We start from the raw sequence: 5,943 nt of genomic DNA, 5'->3' as shown, positions 1-5,943 counted from the left end.
TCTTTGGATGCTATCTTGAAACTGAGAACTTAGAACTTGGTATCTAGTTAGGTAGCCTGGTCGCCAATGTAACGTTGCTGCTTTCACACTGATTGGTTCTTGCACCTAAAAGCCGTGACGTCACGCTTTGACTCTAGCACAACTGGCTCACTTTAAACATTTCCTCGGAAGAAGACAGAGGGCAGGACAGCAGCTAAGCCTCCTTCAGGATAAACTTCTCTAAATATCTCACAAATGAGTGAGCTCTCCATGAAAGACACTACATCGCATTCAGTAGCAAAACACTGCAAATAAATGTAAGTATTAACCTCGGGCGAAAGCGCTAGCATTATTTCAGTAACAACTAGTTTTAATAATAAGAAGAACAAGAAAAAGAAGAACAAAAAACAAGAAGACAACAACACTAAGATGATGATGATGATGATGATGATGACGATAATGATAGTGATGATGATGACGATGATTATCATGATGATAATGATGATGGTGGCCTTAACACAGCAGTGATGGCCGAGTGGTTAAGGCGTCTGACTAGAAATCAGATGGGATCTTCCCGCGTAGGTTCGAATCCTACTCACTGCGATTTCAGGAGGACAGAACACTTTTTTTTTCTTTTTTTTTTTCTTTATCGAGCACCGCAGGAAATGCAGGCCAATAAAGGAAATATTTTCGGGGGATGGGTAAGACTTCAGAAAAAAATGCAGGAAGCTGAATATGATCATTTATTGAAGAAGAACCAAGAAAACCTCAAAGAAGCACAGGAACATGAAGCAACATCGCTGCGGTCAACAGTCCACACAAAAAAAAAAAACATTCAGGAATCAACGGTAGAGATCGATAGATATGGAAAAGGAAACGGAGTGGTACTAGAATAGCTCTTTTCCTGTAAGTCACAACTAGATAAATGCAACTACACACACACACACACACACACAAATATAATATAGTAATATAGAAAATACAAAAAAATATATATATATCGATAGGTACCATGGAGGACAGAGGGTGAGTAAAAAGCAACAAATATTGAAACAGATAAGAGAAAAAGGAAGAGGAAGGGAAAAATCGTAATGATACAAAGGGGGAGAGGAGGAGCAGGAGAAGGAGAAAACTAACGACAAAGTGAATGAGAAGTAGCGGAAGAGGAGGGGGATCAAGGAAAGAGAAGCGAAAAATTAGAGAGGAGGAGATCAAGGAAAAAGAGAACAGAAAAAGGAGGAAGAGGAAGACAACAAGGAAAAAGAGAATAGAAAAAGGAGGAAGAGGAAGAGAACAAGGAAAAAGAGAACAGAAAAAAGGAGGAAGAGGAGGAGGAGGAGGAGATAGGAAATTAAACAACAGCGATAAGAATGAGAAGTAGACGAAGGAGAAGATCAAGAAAAAAGACAAGCGAAAAAGGAGGAAGAAGGAAGAGAAAGATAATGATAAGGAAAAGAAAAAGAGAACGAGAATAAGAATGAGAAGTAGACGGAGAAGAAAATCAAGGAAAAAGACAAGCGGAAAAGGAGGAAAAGGGGAAGAAGAGGAAGATATTAATGAGGAAGAGAGAAAGAGAGCGAGAGGATGACCCGGGGAAGGAGAAGATGGAGGTTAAGGAACACTTCATAATCCCTAATTCTCGCTACAAGCCAATGCGTCACCCACTTCCCTCTCCCTCAACCCTCTCCCCCCTTTTTTCTCATTTCCTCACCTTCTCATTACCAAAACAAATTGCATCTTCGCCGTAAATAATGCGGTAGAAACAATTATCAGCACGCAATAACACGCGGTGACGCCAAGCTTGTTAGATAGAAATGCACGAAACGGATGCTGGTGATGTTTGCGTGTGGGTTTGTGTCAGTTGTGATGGTGGTGGTTTATGGGAGTACTTTTCCTGTGTGGTAGTGTTGTGGTGGTGGTGGTGGTGGTGGTGGTACTTTAGATGAGTGCGTTGTTGTTGTTGTTATTGTTGTTGCGTTGTTGTTGTTGTTGTTGTTGTTTTTGTTATTGTTGTGTCGTTTACATTATTTTTTTGAGAATACTTGGGTTGAAATATATTCTTTTTCTTCGTTTCTTGATTTACTTATTCACTCATTCATTTAATTATTCCATATATTCATTTCTATGTCCAGTACGTCTACTTATTAAGCAATATATTATGTGCTTATTTATATACATTTTACATCTTATACGAATAATTCTGGTCATTTCCGTAATCCACTAGAAAAGTTTGTGATTTTTTGCACCTAGACCTAGAAAAATTAACTTTGCCACCCCTGTCACACACACACACACACACACACGCACACACACACGCACCTGGAAGTCACTGGGACAGAATAACGAACAATCACCTGAGTCACCCCTCGGCGGTAGATTATCTGCGAATGGCTGTCAAACACTACCATCCCGAGCCTCCTAAGTCTTCATCACGGTTACAGGGCCCTCCTCCTCTTCCCTCCTCCCCTCCTTCTCTACTTCCCTCCTACCCCTCTCCTCCTCTCCTAGTCCTTCCCTTCCCTTCTTTCCCTCCTCCGCCCCCTCCCGGGATCCTCGCTGTCATAAATATCTCTGCAGGGTAAAATTTCTCTCGCCGATTATCAGCCTCAACGTAACTGATGAGTGGATGGAAGGAAGGAATGACTCCCTCGCCTCACTGCATCCGGGGATATTGCAGCCGCGGTGGTGGTGGTGGTGGTGGTGGTGGTGGTGGTGGTTTGGTGTGGTAACATACTCGTATTTACAAGTATTGCGTGTTCTTGCTGTTGGTGACATGTGGTGTTGAGAAAAGTGTGGTGGTGTGGTGGTGAGATGCATTGATGTTGCGTGTGTGGTGGTGGTGGTGGTGGTGGTGATCTGTCTGTGCAGTGTGGTGGAGGGTGATGGTGTGTTGTGGCCTTGTGTGTGTGTGTGTGTGTGTGTGTGTGTGTGTGTGTGTGTGTGTGTGGTGTTATGTTGTGTGTCTACGTATACAGTCCTCACGTGTTGGTGTATTGCGTGCGTGATGTGATGTTGTTTCGTGTGCTGCCAAATACGTGCTTTTTTGCCAGCGTGCGAGTGTGCGTACCAGTGTGTGTGTGTATGTGGTGCTAATGCTTAGTGAGGAAAGGTTCCACGCATGATATCCTCTGGGGGGTAAAGGACTTGAGACACACTTCTTCATTTCTTTTTCTAATGTGTGCAAGAAGCCGGCTGGGAATACAAAAAATGAGGAGGTAGAGGGGAAGGGAATTCAATAATTTTGCCACATCTAGACTTAAACAGAGGAAAGGATTACATATATGGAAGCAGGAACCTAACCTAACCTAACCTAACCTAACCTAACCAGTCTAAGTGTTTCCTTTCTCTGACCTCCTTAAAGCCAGAAGTGTAAGACTAATAAGAGTAACGCAAGCCTATCAGAGCCGTGTATTACTAACCCTCTCACTGTTATCATCATTCTTTGTCACAATTCAGAGTACTGTAAAAGTGATTGCATGGAAACAAAGGAGAAGAAGGGAGAATAGGAGGTTAATTTTGTCTTAATTTCGTCTCTCCTGGACTACAAAACTATTTAAAAGACGACAGTAAAGAAAAAAAAAAAGGTAATCTAAAAAGTGGTGACTAAGAAAAGTGGTCAGACATTGGGTGGGTTTAGGTGTCTCCACGGTTAGGTTAGGGTAGGTTAGATTAGGTCACATTAGGTTCAGTTAGGTTATCTTTCGTTACGTTGTTAGGTAGGCTAGGTTAGGTTACGATAGGTTAGGATGGGTTAGTGGTATTTATTGTGTGTGTGTGTGTGTGTGTGTGTGTGTGTGTGTGTGTGTGTTGGGGACGTGGGTACTCATACAAGTGATCCCATATATCTAAGGCGTGACAAAGGTGTGAATGAGTAGATATAAGGATTTATTACTGAAGATTTATTTTATGTTTGTGGGGGAGGATGTTCTGCTTTCTCGTGGGTATCTTCTATTATGAATTTTGTCGCATTAGGAGTGCTTTTAAATGTAGTTGCTGCTGAAGTAACGTAGTAATATTAGTATTATTATTATTAGTAGTAGTAGTGGTTGTAGTAGTAGTAGTAGTAGTAGTAGTAGTAGTAGTAGTAGTAGTGGTGGTGGTGGTGGTGGTGGTGAGTAATGTTGGTGGTGGTGCTAGTAGTGATGTGAGTAATGTTGAGGAGAAAAAAAAATGGAGGAAAAAGAGGGAGGGGGAGGAAAATGAGGAGGAAGATGAAGCCGGGAAGGAGGAAAACAAATAAAAGGACGACGCGGAAGGAAAAAGGAAGACAAAGGAGGGAAGAAGAGTAAATGAGAAAGCAATTGAGGATATCAACAGGAGTTCAGTGACATTAAGCTCATAAAAACACCACCTCATTAAAGAACAACCCTGACTGTGATATATACTAACACCACCACCACCATCACCACCACCACCACCATTAAGAGAAAAGAAACACCCACTTGTCTTCACTGTCCACACTCAACCCACCCCAAATCACCACCACCACCACCACTACTTTCCTCCCTCTTAAAAATACTGTAACTTAAATCAACTTCACACGAGGCAGCGCAACCTCTGACCCTCGTTGAGATTTTTATATATAAATTTTTTTTGCATGTACACTCCTGCAGTCGGACCAGATTTCTTCCTGCAATTACGGCCGCATTACGAGGTATTAGTGACGGCTCTCGTGGCCCCTCTCTGCTACGTGTCTCGTGCAAACCGTGTCGGCGTCCGGAAAGAAGTTTTATTTTTATTGTGTTCCTTCAGGTGTAATTTGTATTCCCGTCCCCGCCCTCCACCCCCCGCGGCGCCCTTCCCTTGACGCAACACTGCACTCTACTACCTCTACTATTACTACTACTGCTGCTGTCTCTCTTTCCTGCGTGGCCCTGACGTCAACTCCAGAAGCCGTAAGGGACGTTGGAGAAACTAGAAATCTGGTGTTCTTTATTCTTTTCCTTGTGGGGGGTTGCGGGAAACGAGAGCAGCGTCTTGGGGGAGGTTGTCTGCCTGAGGGTCAGTGTCCGTAGCTCTGAGTGTCAGTGTTCTCGTTCCTCCGCCCCATCCCCACACACACTTCTTAGCATTACGGTTCCTCTTCTTGACACTACGTAATGTGTAATGTGTTGGGCTTTCATTTTGCAGCGAGTAAATAGACTGTAGATAGAGTAGAGAAAAGAGAGGAAGGAAAATGGCGGTGGTGGTCGTGGTGGTAATATGGATTTAAGTGATGCATGGAAGAAGGGATATCATTTAAATTACAACGATTTAATAATAGAGTTGGTTAAATAATTTCCTCATGACTTCCCTTTGCATCTATTGTGTAAAGTATGACATTAAACAAACAAAAGAAAGGCAAGTATGAAAATCTCTTAAATGCTGACTAACACAAAGAAAAATAAGAAAATAAAATTGAGGCAAAACCTTCACCATTAAGACTTGGTGAATACAAGATTTCGAAAACACGAAAAAAAAAAAAAGTTTTCTGGATAATTCTGAAGCAAACAGATGGTCGTACAATAATCAAGACGGTGATGTGAGCTGTCGTGACCGTGACACCCACATGGAGACTCCACTCAGCGGGCAGTGGCGCGTGTCCCTTTAACTCGCAGTAATTAATGATTAGTGCCCGTTATGCATGCAGTGGGTCTGCTCAGCCGTCACCACAGTCACCCACACTCAACCACACCTACCCACACTCAGCCACACTCATCCACACCCAGCCCGCCATCACGCTGCCGCACGTCTTGTGGCTTGCGTCAGGGCTGAGTGATGGCCGCCACAGGCACCAAGCATGGAGCTCCTGGATGCAGTATTTGAAAACGGTACACTTACCTACCTACTTATTGGTACGTATTGAACTAGGGGTGATCGTGATGTTATTTCTGCATTACCACAACTTCTATTATCACGTCCCCAGTAAGTACTACCTACGATCGCTGACATGACCATTTTTGGGGCCAACACGTTCAACATTTC

At 43.0% G+C, this 5,943-nt stretch overlaps 1 non-coding gene across 1 annotated transcript; it reads left to right on the top strand.

Annotated features, from left to right (window-relative positions):
• The first annotated feature begins 500 nt into the window (after nucleotides 1–500).
• On the top strand, nucleotides 501–582 carry Trnas-aga (transfer RNA serine (anticodon AGA)). Its single transcript has one exon. It is a non-coding gene; the product is annotated as a tRNA-Ser (tRNA).
• Nucleotides 583–5,943: the final 5,361 nt, after the last annotated feature.

Source organism: Scylla paramamosain, chromosome 2 (assembly GCF_035594125.1).
Source record: "Scylla paramamosain isolate STU-SP2022 chromosome 2, ASM3559412v1, whole genome shotgun sequence".
NCBI classification, from domain to species: Eukaryota; Metazoa; Arthropoda; class Malacostraca; order Decapoda; family Portunidae; genus Scylla; species Scylla paramamosain.
The sequence above is the reverse complement of the archived record's forward strand: the minus strand, read 5'-3'. Positions and strand labels throughout refer to the sequence as shown.